The sequence below is a fragment of the Ictidomys tridecemlineatus genome, unplaced genomic scaffold (assembly GCF_052094955.1).
Source record: "Ictidomys tridecemlineatus isolate mIctTri1 unplaced genomic scaffold, mIctTri1.hap1 Scaffold_634, whole genome shotgun sequence".
NCBI lineage: Eukaryota > Metazoa > Chordata > Mammalia > Rodentia > Sciuridae > Ictidomys > Ictidomys tridecemlineatus.
Genome location: NW_027524385.1, coordinates 211,036 through 228,192, shown reverse-complemented (window position 1 = coordinate 228,192; position 17,157 = coordinate 211,036). Strand labels below are relative to the sequence as shown.

At 46.2% G+C, this 17,157-nt stretch overlaps 1 pseudogene; it reads right to left on the bottom strand.

Moving 5' to 3' along the window:
- Window positions 1–1,104: 1,104 nt before the first annotated feature.
- LOC144374310 (leucine-rich repeats and immunoglobulin-like domains protein 1) lies at window positions 1,105–6,967 on the bottom strand (annotated as a pseudogene).
- Between the last annotated feature and the right edge of the window lie 10,190 nt (window positions 6,968–17,157).

Genomic DNA, 17,157 nt, shown 5'->3' with positions numbered 1-17,157 from the left:
TTTACCCCCAATGTAATATTATATTGGCAGAATTAAATCTTCACTATTGAAAAATCCACAGGTACCAACACCAGCAGCCTTTGCCTTAATAAAAAGCCTCAGCTAACAATCCGGCAACATGGACAAGACCACATTTGCTTTTAACAAAAAGTGAGCTTCAGAGAAGGGAGAAAGTCCTACCATCCTAACCCATGGTTTGTGGTGGATTAGCAACCTTCACTCCACCCCTCAAATAAGCAAGCCTCCAGGGAAAAGCCCCTCACAGCAAAGACACATTGCAGGAGCCACCAACGCAGGCCAAACATGACTACAAAGAGAACACAACACCAAGGACTCCTTGTCCTTCCAAACCCACCAGGAAACCCAGGAAACAAATGTGGTTTTTGTCTCTAAATTCCCGCCATGCACTAAGGCACCAGAACTATTCCTAACCCCCCCTCCAAGGAAACAGCAACCTTATAGGAAAATAATATTGTCAAAATTGTATAATTCTGTTGTTAATCATGCACTAAAGATTAAAATAGCCTCTGTCAAGGATATATAATATATAGGAAATCTCTGAAAACTCTTATGTACAACCGTATCAAATACTTTTTCTGCCTTTTGTACACAAATAGCCTCTTGCATTTCTGTGCTTCAGATGCGAGTCCTCTGCCCTGCTTGTACTCCACACAGAAGTGACAACTATGTACTGTTCAGCGATGCTGACCCTAAGCTGCCTCCCGGGCTCTCCTTCCCGTGGACACTGGTGTGACAGGAGCTGAGGTAGACAGAGCCTAGCTTTGAGGGTGCTGACAGATGTGGTCCTCTCCGTTTCCCAGGGAGCTATCCTGTCAGTGGTGTGGACTCAGGACTGGAGTCACATGCATGGGGGAGGTGGCCATTGGAAAGGAGCTTGGCTTCGCTGAGTGCTGGGCTTCACTGGGGACAGCAGGAAAGGCCAAGGAGGCCTCTGGGAGCTCCGTGCTGCCTGAAGGGAATGCAGGGCAGGGCTGTAGGTCTGCGGGGTCCGTGTCGCACAGCCTCACTATAGAGTACAGGCGGAGCCCCCTGGGGAAAGAGAAGGCCTTCAGAGCCAAGTTCCAGCATGACGATCTGTGGTGGCTAGTGCAGTTGCCAGGGAGGCCAGGAGGACAGTAAGGGATCACCTTTTCCATCTAGGGACACTGCCGGCTTCCTCAAGGATGTCAGCATTCTGCCGTGGTTTCTGGGGTAGAAGGACCCGTCCCTGGCCCCGCTGCGAGGATGATGTGGAGAGTCTCCTTGGTCGCCCTGGCTGGGATCCTGGCCATGCAGTGCACTTGGCTGTGTGCTGTCCCTGAATGTGGGCTGAGGGTGGGGGGCCTGCTCCTTGGAGTAACTGTCTACGTCAGCATTGCAGTCACTGCACACGAGAGGGCCACTGGGTTCTGAAGGAGAGATGGGCCAGGTCAGAGCCACCCCCACAGAACAGGCCACCCACACGCACCCAAGTGGGGTCCTGACCCTCAGCCCTGCAAATGCCTTCTCCCCAAAGACCTTCACAGAAAAGGCTGGGCACATGCCACACTGTTAGTGGAGATGGGGTCCTTCTTGCTCACATGCCCCAGATTAAGCAAATCTTGTACTTAGAGAATGTAGTCATGCTACTGTGATCAGAGACAAAAAAAAAAATAGATAAAAGAAAAACCCCAACAATTGAATTAGGTACCATGCAGGGTTAAAAAGTTTTCTAAACAATTAGAAATTTAACCTCAAAACATCCTTGGTGAACTGATACTAAAATCCCCTATGTTGCTTATTATTCTGGAAAATTCTTGCTCAGGTTTACTATACCATGAATAGTAACTAACAGACACACTCCTCTAGAATTAAAAGGACACCAGGCAAGAGCTTCCTGTTTATATACTAAATCCCAAATTTAGAGAGTGATAGACAGAAATGTAGGTGCCTCCCCTCTTCATTTAGTGAGTGGGTCAACCCAGATTTTGATTTCAAAAAGGCATTGTTTTTCCTGGTGGAAGCATCACCTACCCATCTTAGGTGGACCAGGTGTCCCAGTGGCTTTTTCTGTTACTTTCCAGGGCTCTTTACTATATCTAACACAGAGCTTGGGCTGCCTCCGCATGATGCTGTGGACGTCAACCTCTGGAGAGGCCTGCATCTCTCAGACACACACCTGCAACAGACTCCCCAGGTTAGAAACTGCAGAGGACGTCTCAGTGAGCTTGAGGAGCAGGATGGGTGGGGCTGCTGCTGTAGTCTCTCTATCAGTGGTGAGTTACTACTGTGCCACCACGAAGCTGGCAATGGGCCTGTTTTCTAGTACCACTTTTTCAGCAAGCAGTCCTTGAGCATCTGCAGCCATGTTAGAGGAGCAGCTCTCTCAGGCCCAGCCTACAGCTCAGCAAGCGCTCACAATCTCCCACCAACTGAAACAGCGCCCCCTGCAGAGATCTTTCCCTGCGAGTCTGGAATACAGAGCAGGTCTAGGCACTGCCCCTGCACTCGCATCCCTTGGTACCTTCATGGTGCCGGAGCCCCCACAGAAATCCCAAAATCCAGGGATGCTCAAGTCCCTTATATATAATAATACACAATTTGCACATAACCTAAATACACTGTCCCATGTAAGTCACCTGTAGATTAAGCATTGTGACTAATAAAATGTAACTTTGTGTGCACAGATGTTGGGCTATGTTTTGGGGGAATAATGGCCAGGAGAAGAAGGCTGCATGTTCATGCACCTTCTCTGCCCTGGATATTTCTAGTGTGTAGAGACTCGAACCCACAGATACCAAGGGCCAACTGTGGAAGCAGGGCTTGGTTTCAGGGCTGGGGTTTCCCTTCAGCTGTTTCTGACAGTGGTCCTACCTTATCCTGACTGGGAGGCTTACTGCTAAGCCCAGATGGTGACCTTCCTGGGAGACAGGATGTTGAAACCTCTGCAAGGCTTTCACAGACCAGGACTGAGCCGAACAGCAGAGTCCTGGGCCAGCAGCTGCCTTGTTCACCTAATGCTCCCTCCCACCTAATGCCAGACACCTGAATAGGGAGCTAGAGGCCATCTCCACCGATGGAGGACAGTCACCTAGATAGAGCTCCATCTCACTGTGTCAGAGGCCTTACCGTTGCTCTCAATGTGCTCGTTGGCCCAATGGCCACCCTCAGTCCTGATTGAGGTTTCTTGCCAGTCAGAAAGGGTCCCCTGAGAAGAGAGGTAGCTTGGAATATCTTGTGGCACAATGGTTTCATCTGCAAGGAGATAAGACAATGAAGTATTCAGGATTTCGGTGACAACAGATGCAGATGTGCATTCACTGTCAGGCCCCGAAAAGGATCCCCTGGCAACAGCCATCCAGGCTGTGCAGAGACCAAGAGTCGGTGCAGGTAGGAGGCCCTCCCAGACCTGAGCTGAACCTGAGCCCGGGTCAAAAGCATGTGAGACCACAAAAGATGGGCAAGAGTGACAGGAAGGGAGACAGAACTAATAAATCCACAGCACTGTGATGTTTCAGGGACAATCCACTTTCGATTATGAAGAGGACATCAGCAGGAAGTTTTTTTATTTTTATTTTTACTTGTCAATAGACCTTTAGTTTATCTATTTATATGCTGTGCTGAGGATCGAACCCAGTGCCTCACTTATGCTAGGCAAGTGCACTACCACTGAGCCCTAGCCCCAGCCCCAAGGCAGTTCCATTTCTGGCTCTGCCCTGAGTATGAACCCAGTGTCAGCAGGACCAAGGCTTCAGGTCTCCAGAACCACATTCCCAGAGGTCCTGAAGTTCCCAGAGCATGAGAGCTTTTGACAGAGAGTTTGGACCTGGCTTCTCCTGCCCTGGAAATGAACGGCCACTGTGCCCACCTGTGCTGGTGATGCTGTAATCCTCCCTCTTCTTCCTGGTTTGGTAGATGATGCACACCCACACCAGTGACGTCAGAACAATGCTGCACACCATGGCGATGGTGAAGATGCCATGGTGGTCCTTCCTGCAGCCAGCCATGGGCAAGATGCTCAGCTGGCTGTGAGTGTGCTCCGTGCCTAGCGTGTTGGACATCTCGCAGGTGTACTGGCCCGCGTTCTCCAGCACCACGTTCTGGACCACCAGTAGCTGGTTGCCAGGGGTGAAGTGGTGCCTGTCGGTGAGGCTCAGGGGGCAGGTTCCCCTTGAGCCAGGTGATGCGGGGGGAGGGGCTGCCAGTCGCTGTGCACTGGAGGGCCACTCTCTCCCCCACAGACACGACGAAGTCTTCCAAGGGTACCACCAAGGATGGGGTCTCTGCAAGAGATCAAGAGACGGCACGCTCACTCTGGGGCCTCAGTGCTGTGGGTCTGCTTGTTTCTCTAGACATGGCATAATCCCACCTGAGGGCTTTCGTCAGTGTGGCAAGCTTTTCAGAAGATGGCTGATCTCTGGTCATAAAGGTTCCTGTTCCCAAAATGTCCTGTGTCCCTGTTCTTGACTAAGACCACACTCCTCCTGCATGCTCATTGGTCACCAGTTACTCAAGGCTCTGACACCGCACTGGCCTTTATTCTTTTTAAAGAGATAGGAGCCAGGGTGGTGGGGCACGCCTGTAATCCCAGCAGCTCAGGAGGCTGAGGCAGGAGGATTGCAAGTTCAAAACCAGCCTCAGCAATTTAGCAAGGCCCTAAGCAACTCAGCGAGACCCTGTCTCTAAATACAAAATAGGGCTGGGGATGAGGCTCAGTGGTTGAGTGCCCTGGGTTCAATCCCCAGGACCCCAAACATTTTTTTTAAAAGAGGAAAATACTCCTAAAAGCAGCCCCAAATTTCAAACAGTAGCAACACCTTCCCATAACCCCCAGGGTCCACAGAGCAACTCCGCAGGCCTTCCCCTCAGTGCCATTTCAGACTCATACACTTGCACGTGCACACATACCCCCCAGAGTACACCAAGGGTCGAACCTAAGACAGTCAGGGTGGCATTCGCTGACACAGAGCCTGCTGAGTTCTGGGCGGTGCAGCTGTAAACGCCCATGTCATCTATTTTTACATTAGTGATGAAAAACATGTCGTCATCTCACATGACATGCATGCGACGCTCCTGAGCCACAGGGAAATATGTGCCTCCGTCCTTCTGCCAGGCAATCTGGGGGTTGGGGTGGCCGGTGGCCACACACTCAAGGGGAGCCATGGTGCCAGTCCGGATGGCAATATCTCAGGGCATTTTGGTAAATGATGGCAGCACTGGAAAACACACACAAAGGGGGAGGTCAGAGGACAGCCGGCTGCTAATTCTGGGAACATCTCTGGGGCAGAGACCCCCAGTGTGCGAGGGCCACTGCTCGATACCTCCCCGCACTGTGCCACCGCCAGCCCAGGACTGCTGCAGCCACCTCAATCAGGAGCAGTAAGCTTTCCAGAGAAAGTGGCAGCCTCCCCCCACCACGGTCTGGCACTTCCTCCACCTGTCCACTCCAGCTGGGGATGGAGTCTCAAGCTGTGGCTGACATTCTGCCTACTGCACCTCATAGGAAATGGGTCACACAGGTGGGACCCTGGGAGTCGGGGCCTGAGGCTCGCCTGCCTTTAAAAGCCACCAGGACAGAGCCTAGGAAACAGAAATACCTGCTCACCAAGCTGCAATCACAGAGGGAAGGTCCATGCATCCCCAGGGCAGCCTGAGGGCCATGCTGCCGAGCATACATAGGCAGAAGCACTGGGCTCACTGGCTCAGGCTCAGCAAGCAGTGGGACGCCAGAGTCAGTGTCCAGATGAATGGCAGGCATCACCACGCTTCCTGTCCAAGCTGCTCTGGTCAGCCAGGCACCATGGCATTCCCCTGTCATCCCAGTGGCTCAGGAGCCTGAGGCAGAAAGATAGTGTTCATAGCCAGCCTCAGCAACTTAGCAACTCAGTGAGACCCTGTCTCTAAATAAAATATAGGAAAGGACTGGGATGTGGGTAAGCACCCCAGGACCTCATTTACCTGGTGTAAATAACAAATGCCCTGGCAGAGTCACTTAGTTGCCTGAGTCTTGAGGTGGCAGTGAGGCCTCTCTCTAAGAATACGCCAAGACAACCTGAGTGTGGTCAAGTTTGTTCTGTGGTCGGCGGGACTGACTGAGCGCAGCCCACTGGCACTTCTGATGACCTTCGAGCCAACTCTGTCACTGGCACTTTAATGATTAGAAAAATCTCCCTGTGTTCTCAGGTTGCGAGGAGATTCCCATTCACACTCCTCCCGTCTCCCTCCCAAAATAGCAGCCCTGAAGAGAGCAGCTCTGACAAGCTGGTTTCTGAGTACAGGACCTCGTCCCACCCTTCCACACACCTGTCCTGCTCTCTGCTGTGGGGACCTGCCCCTGCCCAGGCTGGCCTGTGCTTCCACAGCAGTGCCACCCACTCAAGGGCACAGCTTCCCCAGGGTCTGGGATGTGGGACCTAGAAACTGGACTGCGTGGTTCCAGAGAAGTTTAAGGCTCAGCTCTGCCTCTCACCGCGCCTCCCAAAAGTCACCCAAAGCCCAGGGAGAGGGTGCTTTAACCTTCAGAACCTGCCCTGGGCGAGCCCAGGGTACAGTGTGGTCTGATCGCAGGTCTGCCTTCGTCCTCTCCGAGGTGGGCAGCTACCAGGGCAGGGTGCCTAGGAGAGACCAACAGGGGGCACTTACCATTCACCGTGAGCCGGGTCTTGTTAGAGTAGGTGGAGCCAAAGTGGTTGGTGATGACACACTGATGGCGACTCTCATGGCCAAAGGTGACCCTACGGAGGTGCAGGGTGGTGGTGTACTCCATCACTTCCCTGTCCTGTGTGAGCACTTGGGAGAAGTTCTCTATGTCAGCATTGGCCAGAACCTCATTGTCCTTCTTCCAGGCAAAGGTCATGGGGGAGCTGCTGCTGCTGCTGGCTGCTGAGCACGTGAACCAGATGTCCTTGCCCACCACAGCTGTTGTTGTCTCTGGCTGGGTGAAGATATGTGGCTTTGGGAAGTAGTTCGGGGAGAAAAGGGCCACCATGAGGAGACAGGGACCAGCTGCTGTCACACTCGCACAAAACCGGGCCAGGGACACCAGGCCCCACCCAGGTGAGGCCGTGAGCACACCCCTGGACTAGAAATGGGCCACCAGTGCTCGGTCACCCAGCCCTCTGGAAGCTTCCTAGAAGCCCACACCCACTGCACCTGTTGACACAGCCACACAAGAGGTGCCACTTGTTGTGGCCACACAAAGGACTCTGGCACAATGGCTTCCAGAACATTGGGACTCCCAGAAATCTGAACTCCCTTAAAATGATGAAAGTACTACAAAAAATGGTCAAAATCAACGGTTCCGGTTTCTGGAAAATCAAACACAATGATCCACAGGGTGTGGACTCAAGAAAATGGAGGCCTCTTGGAAAGAGATAGGAGCTCTCTGGTGTTATGAGTTACCCGAGTCCCACCTGCCTCCACCCCACTCTGTGATAGCCTTGAGACTCAGCAGCTAGCAACAATTGAGGAAGCAGGTGGAGCTTTCCCAAAATCCCCATCCGAGCAGTGTCACTGTGTGACCTGTCAGGCCAAGACCTGGAAAGCCCCTTCATGAGGAAGGCTCACCACAGGAAGCCCTGTCCCCAGGCAACTGATAAAAATAGTGGCCACTGTGTAACCATACCACTGTCCAAGGTGACTGTGCCCTTCAGGGTGAACAGGACAGTGGTCAAGAAACTGAAGGAAAGTCAGGTGGAGGATATGCCAGCAGCAGGCCCTGTGAGGTCCACCAGAGTCCCGGGAATCAGGAAGTGCACACCCACGTGCAGGGTGGACACACACCCTGGAAAGACCTCAGGGGAGCCCTCGTTTCTTGCCTGGGCTGAGATGGCAGACACGCACAAGCAAGAAGTGAGAGCACATGCCAGCACATACATACCCGGCCTGGGTGAAGGACACAGAATTTGCTGATTAGTGTGACTTAAGGACTTCTGTGTCCAACACTGGCTACTCACTAGCAAGCCAAGCAGGAACTCAAGGGGTTGTACAGAGCAGGCTCCACAACACTCATCTAGGAGAGGCCCTAAAGGAATGGTGACGGGCCAGCAAGCCCTGGGGGAGGACGGGAAGGTATGACTCTGGACTTACCATGTCATTTTACTTTTTTGTTTTTTGGTACTGGGGCTCGAACCCAGGGTCACATGACCATGGAGCCACATCCCAGCCCTATTTTGTACTTTATTAAAGACAAGGTCTCACTGAGTTGCTGAGGACCTCTGCTAAGTTGCTGAGGCTGACTTTCAACTCGAGATCCTCCTGCATGGGCTTCCTGAGCAGCTGGCATGGGGCCTGTGCTACCACACCCAGCATATTATTTTATCTTAAATGTCTAATTTTCAACAACAAATTATGAAACAGGAAAAAACATGTCAATACAAACTGTCCCTGAGGAAACTGAGATCTTGGACTCATTAAACAACATCAGCTATTATAACAATACTTGAAAAACTAAAACTATGTCTAAGAGAATTAAAGCATGAGAACACTTTCTTACCTGAGAGAAATGATCAATGAACAGAAACTATAAAAATGAACCACATACAAACCATGGCATTTACAAGTATAGTAACTGAAATTAAAAATCCACCGTTAGGGCGGATATAGCTCATTGGTAGAGTGCTTGGCTTGCATGCACAAGGCCCTGGGTTCAATCCTCAGAACCAAATCAAAACAAAACAAAATCCACCCTAGGGCTAGGGCTGTAGCTCGCTGGTAGAGCCCTTGCCTAGGATGGGTGAGGCTCTGGATTCAATCTCCAGGACCACATAAAAAAAAAAACTAAGTAAAATAAAGGTATTATGTCCATCTACAACTAAAAATATTTTAAAAATCCATTCTAGAGGGCTCAGTAGCAGAACTGAGCTTGCAGATGAGTCAGTGAACTCGAGACAGGTAAGCGGAGATATCCAGTCTGAGAATCAAAGAGAATGAAGAAAATACACAGAGCTTCAGAGATCTGTGCAAGAGCATCCAGCATGACAACACACAGATCATGCAAGTCCAAGCACAGGACACAAGGAGGAGGGAGAGTATGTTTGAAGCCCTGATGCACCCAAACTTATAAACTGGATGAAAAACATGCACCCACATATCTGAAAAGTTTAATTAACTCTAAGTAAAATTCATTCAAAAGGCCTAGGTTCATCATATTCAAGTGTTAAAGGCCAAAGACAAAGCATTTTCAAAACAGCACAAGAAAAACAACTTATCACGTACAGGGGATCCTTGAAAATATTTGTAGCTGATTTCTTATCCAAAACCAGGAAGGTCAAGAGGGAGAAATATTCAAAGTATTTAAAAATCTGGAAATCTCAGGTGCAGCAAAATTATCTTTCAAAAATAAAGATGAAATTAAAACATTCCCAGATTTTTAAAAAATATCCAAACTGAGAGAATTTACTGCTACCAGACCCAACCTACAAGAATTACCTGTGGTGGTGCATGCCTGTAATCCCAGTGGCTCAGGAGGCTGAGGCAGGAGGATCGTGAGTTCAAAGCCAGCCTCAGCAAAAGTGAGGCCCTAAGCCACTCAGTGAGACCCTGTCTCTAAATAAAATACAAATTAGGGCTGGGGATGTGGCTCAGTGGTTGAGTGCCCCTGAGTTTAATCCCTGGTACCCCCTCCTCCAACAAAACAAAACAGTAAATGAATTAAACACTCTGATCAAAAGGCAAGGAGAACCATAATGGATAAAAAAACTATGACCCAGTATACACTACCTACAAGAGGCAGTTTAGATCCCAAGACAATTAAACAGTCACCCAATATGAGACAAAATATTTTATCATGCAAATGGGTCAGTCCATCAGGAAGACATAAAAATTATAAATATATGCACCTAACAGAGCTTTACAAAATGTAGAGCACAACCTGTCAGAACCGAAGAGAAGAACAGACAATGTAACAATAATACTCTTATTTCCAATGAAAAGCTAGGCAGAAAAACTAGGCAGATGGACAAGGAGAAAGAAGACTTGAACAACAGTATAAACCAACTAGTTCTAATATACACCCATGGAACTCTCCACCGAACCATAGCAGAATACTCTTTTGAAATGTACACGGAACAATCTCTAAGATAAGTCAATATTTTAGGTCAAAACATAGGTCCAATAAGTTTAAAAAGATGGAAATCACACAAAGTATCTTTTTTGATGACAATGGAATGACTTTTAAATTCACACTGAAGAGAGTATTTGGAAAGCAACTTGTTGAAATTAAGCAGTGCACTTCCGCACAGCAGAGAAGAAGTCACAGGGATGCTGGAAGATGCTCTGAGTTGAATGAAAACAATGTGTTTAGTTTTCAAGTCTCAGAAGCTGCGACTAAAATGGTGCTAGTGGACTTATTGCTGGAAATACCTGTATTAAAGAAGTTTAGGACTAATAATCCAGTTGTTTAACCCAGAAAAGAAGAAAAACTACAACACCACAAGCAGGAAAAAGAAATTAATCACAATTTGAGCAGAAATGAAAGAAGGAGGACAGGAAAATGAGAAAATCACTACAAAGCAAAAATTGGTTCTTTGAAAATATCAACAAAATTGAAAAACCTTTAGCTCAACTAGTAGGCAGGAGGGAAAAACAAAAGGCACAAATAAGGGCACCCTACTACTATCCTTCTTCCAGCCAAAGGAAAATAGGGAACACTCTAACAACTGTACCCAGCTAACCAGACCACCTGGCTGAAATGACAAACTCCTAAAACTGACTCAAGAAAAAGCAAATTCTGGCTCAACACTAAGGAGACACTTTAGAATTTAAGAATTTTTAAATGTAGAATTAAGAAATTCCTATAAAGAAAAGCTCAGACTCAAGTGAATTCTACCAAACATTTAGAGAGAGAACCAATCCAAAACTTCCAAAGCATTTTTTTTCCTCTTACTTTTTTTGGACAAGTAGATGTAAAGAGAATATCTTCCAACTAATTTTATACAAGTATTACTCTAACAACAAACACCTAAGAAAAACATCTCTCTCTCTCTGTCTCTGTCTCTCTCTGTCTCTCTCTCTCTCTCTCTCTCTCTCACACACACACACACACACACACACACACACACACACACCACCAACAACAACCTAGAGAACAATGTCTTTTATAAGTATAGATGCAAAAACTTCAGCAAAAATCCCAGCAAACTGAAATGTACAGAACCTAAAAAGAACCACATACTATAATCAAGTTAGGTTGATCCCAGGAAAGCAAGGTTTACCATTCAAAAAACAATGTACTAGACCATTATCAATAAAACAAAGGGGGGAACCCTATACAATCATCTCAGAAACACACACACATAGATTACACACAAGACAGAATCCAATAGATTTTCATAATAAAAATATTCAAAAAATTAGGGTTAAGAAAGGAACTTATTCAACCTCATAAAGGTCATCTTTGAAAAATCCACAGTTAATATTACACTTAGCTGGGCTCAGTGGTGTGCACCTGTAATCCCAGCAGTTTGGGAGGCTGAGGCAGGATTAAAGCCAGCCTCAGCAATGGCAAGGCACTAAGCAAGTCAATGAGATTCTGTCTCTAAATAAAATACAAAATAGGGCTGGGGATGTGGCTCAGTGGTTAAGCACACCTGGGTTCAATCCCTGGTACCTGCCCCCCACAAAAAATTATTGTAAATGGAATTCTTTTCTTGTTTGTTTATTTAGTGCCTTGCAATTGCTGAGGGTGGCTTTGAACTTGCAATCCTCCTGACTAAGCCTCCCAAGCTTCTGGAATTATAGGCATGCACCACTGCAACTGTCCCTAAAAATATTTCTAAAAAAATGTTTTGCACAACTGTCTAGAAACTGAAAAACCACCACCACAATTCACAGACTAGGAAATTGTATTTACAAATCATAGACCAGATGAGGTCTAATATTCTGAATATTCTAATATTCAGACTGACAACTCATAACAAATATAGAATTCTGAATGTGCTAATATTCAGAATTGATAACTCATAACAAAATAGAGAAATGAATAAATGACTTGAGTAACTATTTTTCCAAAGAAGCTATGCACGATCCAATGAGCATCTAGAAAAATTATTCAACATCATAAGTCATTGTGGAAATGTTAAGACTACCATGAAATTCTACTCTGTTCCCTCTAGCAAAATCTAAAATAAAAAAGATAGCAAGTGTTTGAAAGCACGAGGAAAAACCAGAATCCCGTACATTGCCAGCAGGTGTGTAAAATCCTGAAGCCACTTTGAAAAAACAGTTTGACAGTTCTTCGGTCACACCTAGAGCTACCACAGGACCCAAAGATTCCATTCCCAGGTGCAATCCCAAGAGAATTCACATAACTAGTGCATGAATGTTCACACCAACATTAATCATAAAACCCCCAAAGTAAGCACCATCAAATACCCGCCATCTGATGCATGGATGAAACAAAACCTATATCCATACAGCAGGATGTCACTGAGTCACAGAAAAGGAACTGATGCTTTAAAACTATGCTCAGGGGTTGGGGCTGGGACTGGGGCTCAGTGGTAGAGTGCTCACCTAGCATATGTGAGGCGCTGGGTTTGATCCTCAGCACCACATTAAAAATAAACAAATAAAATAAAGGTGTTGTGCCCAATTATACCTGAAAAAATATTAAAAATAAAACAAAACTATTCTCAGGGGTGAGGGTAGCTCAGGCCCCAGATCCAATCCCCCCACTGGGGGAGAAGACCCAGCAAAGTGAGAAAAGGAGAGTTCCTCAGGCCACATGCTGTCCACCAGCACTCATGTTAACTGTCCAGAGCAGGCAGGTCACACACACCCATGGACTAGTGACCGCCATGGCTGGTGGCCAGGAGAAGAGGGAATGCCTGCTAAGGCGTGGGGTTGTGGTTTCTTTCAGAAGTGATGAAAATGTTATAAATCAGTGATGACACAAATTTCGAAGACTCTAAATCCAAAGTTCATGTTTTAAAGAGACATATTTTTATGACATGTAAAAATCATATTTGTAACACACACACACACACACACACACACACACCGAGCTTTACTGAGCAACAATTTACATACACTTCAGCTCACCCATTTCAAGTTCAGAACTGAATGGTCTGTGGTGCATTCAGGAGTAGGTGTTGTCATGACCACAGTCAATTTTAAGATATCTTTGTCACCTCATGGAGAAGCACTTTGTAGCTACTCTCCTTCTCCCTCCATCTCTCCCCAGGCTGGAGCACCTCCTAGGGCACTTCCTACCTCTACAGATCTCCCTGTCCTGGGACTTCCCTGTGACTGGGTCATGGAATCTGTGGTCCTTTGTCACTGACCACTTTCCCTTAGCTTATCATTTTCAAAGTTCATCCAGGCTGTGGGAGGGAGGGGGCAGGTGGCATTTTATGGCCTGATAATCCTCCAATGTCTAGCTATGCCACCTTCCTCTATTCATTCATCAACTGGTGGGCACTTGGGTGCTCATTTTTCAGCTATTATAAACATGTGTGGAGAGATTTCCATGAGATCTGCATTTGTCCCAGGAGAAGAACTGATCATAACTGTTTAAATGAGGAACTGCTAAGGCTTCCTTCCAAAGGAACTGCCCAACTTGTACTGTTGGGGACGTGGGGGTTTCAGGTGAGTTCCCTCATTTGACAGCGCTGGCTCCTACCTGGCTCTACCTGCCATCTTAGAGGGTGTGAGCTGGTCGTGCTTTCATTTTTTTTTTTAAGGCGTGGGAGAGCGTACAGAGCTGGAAACCCTGATCTCCTGCCAAGTGTTTTCGTTATTCCTATTAACACCAGATGGTTGGGGTTTTGATGGAGCGGGGATGAGGAGAAGCCTGAACTGAATCGAGGCCGTGGGCCTGAGAGAGGTGAAATCAACAACCACTCTAATCCAGAGTCTGCCAGTGCCTGAGGTCAGAGGCTGCTGCAGAAGTCCTCCATGGATGGTCCGTGGGAAAGGCTGCCTTGTGGCAGGAGCCGGAGGAAGTGGCAGACAGCTTTGCTCCAGGGAGCTGTGGAAAGAAATTAATGGTCCAGGGCTTCCTGAGCAATGGGCGATGAACCAGGGACTGCACAGCCATTCCGTGCCTAGGGAGCTGGAACTGAGCACAGCCTGGGACCCCGTGCAGAAGGCCCCTAAGAAGGACCAGCACAGTCTGGAGATCTGCTTCCGTGTTCTCCAAGCTTACTTCTCCCTGGTCTGAACCAGGCAGGAGGGAGGCCAGGAGGCCACACTAAGCAGGGGTTTGTCCCAGTGGGGTGAACAGTGAACACATGGACAGAGGACATTCTTCTTTCACTCCCAGCAGAGAAATGGCTACTGTCAGAGCCCAAAAGTAGGTCCCAGACATGGCCCAGCAGAACCTCTGTACTTCTAGGTGGGCTTCCAGTTAGGACTGTCCCAGCCAGGATCTGGCAGCAGGAGACATGTGCAACTGCCCAGCAGGGTCTGACGGGTGTGGAATCCTGTCCTCTCTCCTGCTCCAAGCAAATGCCAGGAACAACTCAAAATCCATCTCAATCTTTGCCTCCGTGTTCAAAGCCGAGTGGCTGTGTCATTCCTATCTGGGCTAGCCCGTGTATGTGTGTGTGTGTGTGTGTCCGCACAAGCGCACGCGGCTGTTCAGCATTTTCTGTACTCTTTGCAACCACACTTGTATCCTGAGCACTCCTGATCAAAAAAAGATGACATTCTAACAACCAGTAGGAAGGAGGCATCTCTAGCTACCCCTGCAGATTTCAGGGGTTTGGCGAAACCGCCAGAGTGCAGGTGAACCTGGAGGGACTGGTTTGACTAGAGTGAATGTTCTCCCGACCCATCCTTCCTGCGGTGAACCATCATATGGTGCATCAATTCCGAGTGACACCAGGCTCCAGATCTCTCCTGAAACACGGGAAACATCTTCCTGTGACTGCTTATTCTGAGTGTCACTGAGCCCCTGCATGCTGCCCTCTGATTAAACGCACATACTCCAAGTGTCACAGGAGGCACCTCGTGGTAAATGCCATGTGTGATTTCAGCGGGAAGTAAACTGCATCCAGGGGCCAATCTGCAGCCGTGGGCTGGGGTTTCCTGGGATCACAGCAATGACTCCCACAAGCAGGATGCCCGCCTGGCCCTTTTTTTTTTTTCTTTCTTAAATTCAAGTAAAAATGGTTTATTTTCACATTAAATCACTTTTTAAAATAATTTTTAACCATTGTTTAATTTCTTTATTTTTTATACTAAAAGTATAAAGATTTTTATTAAGCATTGTAAGTTGCATTCAATAGCCTCTGTTATGCCACACCAAAATCCATGGATAATCAATCAGACCCAACAGCAGTTCATACTTCAAAATCTGTGATTTAGGGCTGAACTCCCTTCAATTTGCAGTAAGATCCTACTGAAGCCAGATTTAAAGATAGGTAGTTAGCATAGTTAGGTAAATACAAAATAAAAAATGAAGGCTGTGTTGACAATGGAGCCTGGGAAAGCAGAACAGCAATTGGGGAAATTGAAATGTTTATGTCCCCAAGGCCCAGAGCCCATTCTAAAGAAATGTTAATGAAGCAGCTCCCAGCAAACAACGAGATGCTAATCAAAAGCAGCCCCAAGCCCTTCCTGCCCAGATTACTCCTCCAGCCCAGCTGACTCTCAACTTTTTGGTCTCTCCACCCACATTCTATCATTTCAAGGTAACAGAACAAAGGACAGAAATGCGGGAAAGCTGAAAGAAGACCTTAGCTGTAAAAAAGGTAAGATCTCCTCCCTTCCACAGATTCCATCTCTTGGGTCCCCTTCTTCCTCCAGGAGAAGTCTTTTCTGCTTAATAAAGCTTCTACTCTCCACTCTAAACTTGCCTTGGCGTGCTTCTCTGGTGTTATACTTCAGCATTGGGGAAGCAAAGACTCCTCATGGGTAAATAGTGGTAACACTACTTAGCTCTTGCGGGCAGGTGTTGGGGAATTACACCTCATTTCTAATCACTAATGTGATGAAGAGCATAAGAATTATATGAAAATGATAAGAAGTGATTCTTATTTCCAAGTACATTGTTTGGAAACATTAAAAAAAACAACTTATAGAAGTATACCTGCTTCTACTAAATTCTTGATGGAAAATTTTTCAAGAAAAAGCAATTTGTTTCCTGCTACAGAAGGGGAGTGATTTGTTTTTTTGAGATCAAAGTTTTTGTTTCTTCACAGAATTTCATATTTTGCTAATATGAAGGCATAAAACAATAACAAAAAACAATAATGCATACAGCAGTGAATACACCAGGGTAATGTTGATACTTGGAAATGACTAGATAATTTTGGGGGGATTTTAGAATAAATGCAACAGAGGTCAATAATCACAAAATTTTAATGTTAGAGCAAGATCAGTCAATGACTAAACAGAGTTAAATCTTTTATAGGCCCATTACTGATTATTAGCATTATTGTTTTGCAAATAGGTAAATACTGGTAAGAATGGAAGAAAGGACAATAACATGCATAATATGAACTACACACTTTAAAAATTATGAACAATGCAGAAGTTTAGCTCAAGTAGTATACTAATGGTCTACATCTGATTAAAAAACCACATAGTTCATTGATCACAGATGCATGGTATTAATTATGAAGTTTCAGAACACATTGCGCTGATTTTGAAAGGTCATTTGCATCTCCATTTAACTTGCTTGTAAAGTATTGTACTTTTTATGTAAAATCAGCAGAACAGCAATATTAATTTATATTTTTTTAGTTTCCATAGTTGAACTTTTTAACACAAAAGAACCACATCAACAATGATAAAATTTAAGTAAGAAAGAAAAACTGTGGTTGTGTCTTATTTCTTTCATAATCATAAAAATCAAAGCCTTAAACAAAGCTTCATTGTGAAACAGTAATGCAAAATCAAATATAATGGCATACATATGGTGCCAAATGCTAAAAATTATATTTTAAGCTATATATAAAGACTGCCAAAATTTCTTCTCTTTATAGTTCAAGAAATACATCTATAAGCTTTGTCATAACCAGTTTAAACTTTGTGTGTACTTCATTTTAAATGCAAGAGTCAAATGCTATTCATTTTCATTCTCTCTTTTTTGTTGTATTGTAGCATTTTGATTACAACTGGTTAAGACTCAAAATGTGTTGTTTAAATCTCTGAAATCAAAGAGGGATCTGAATTTCAAAAGTCCTAATTTTTCTATTACAGAAAGGACAAAATGTACATAACTGCAGGCTCTTT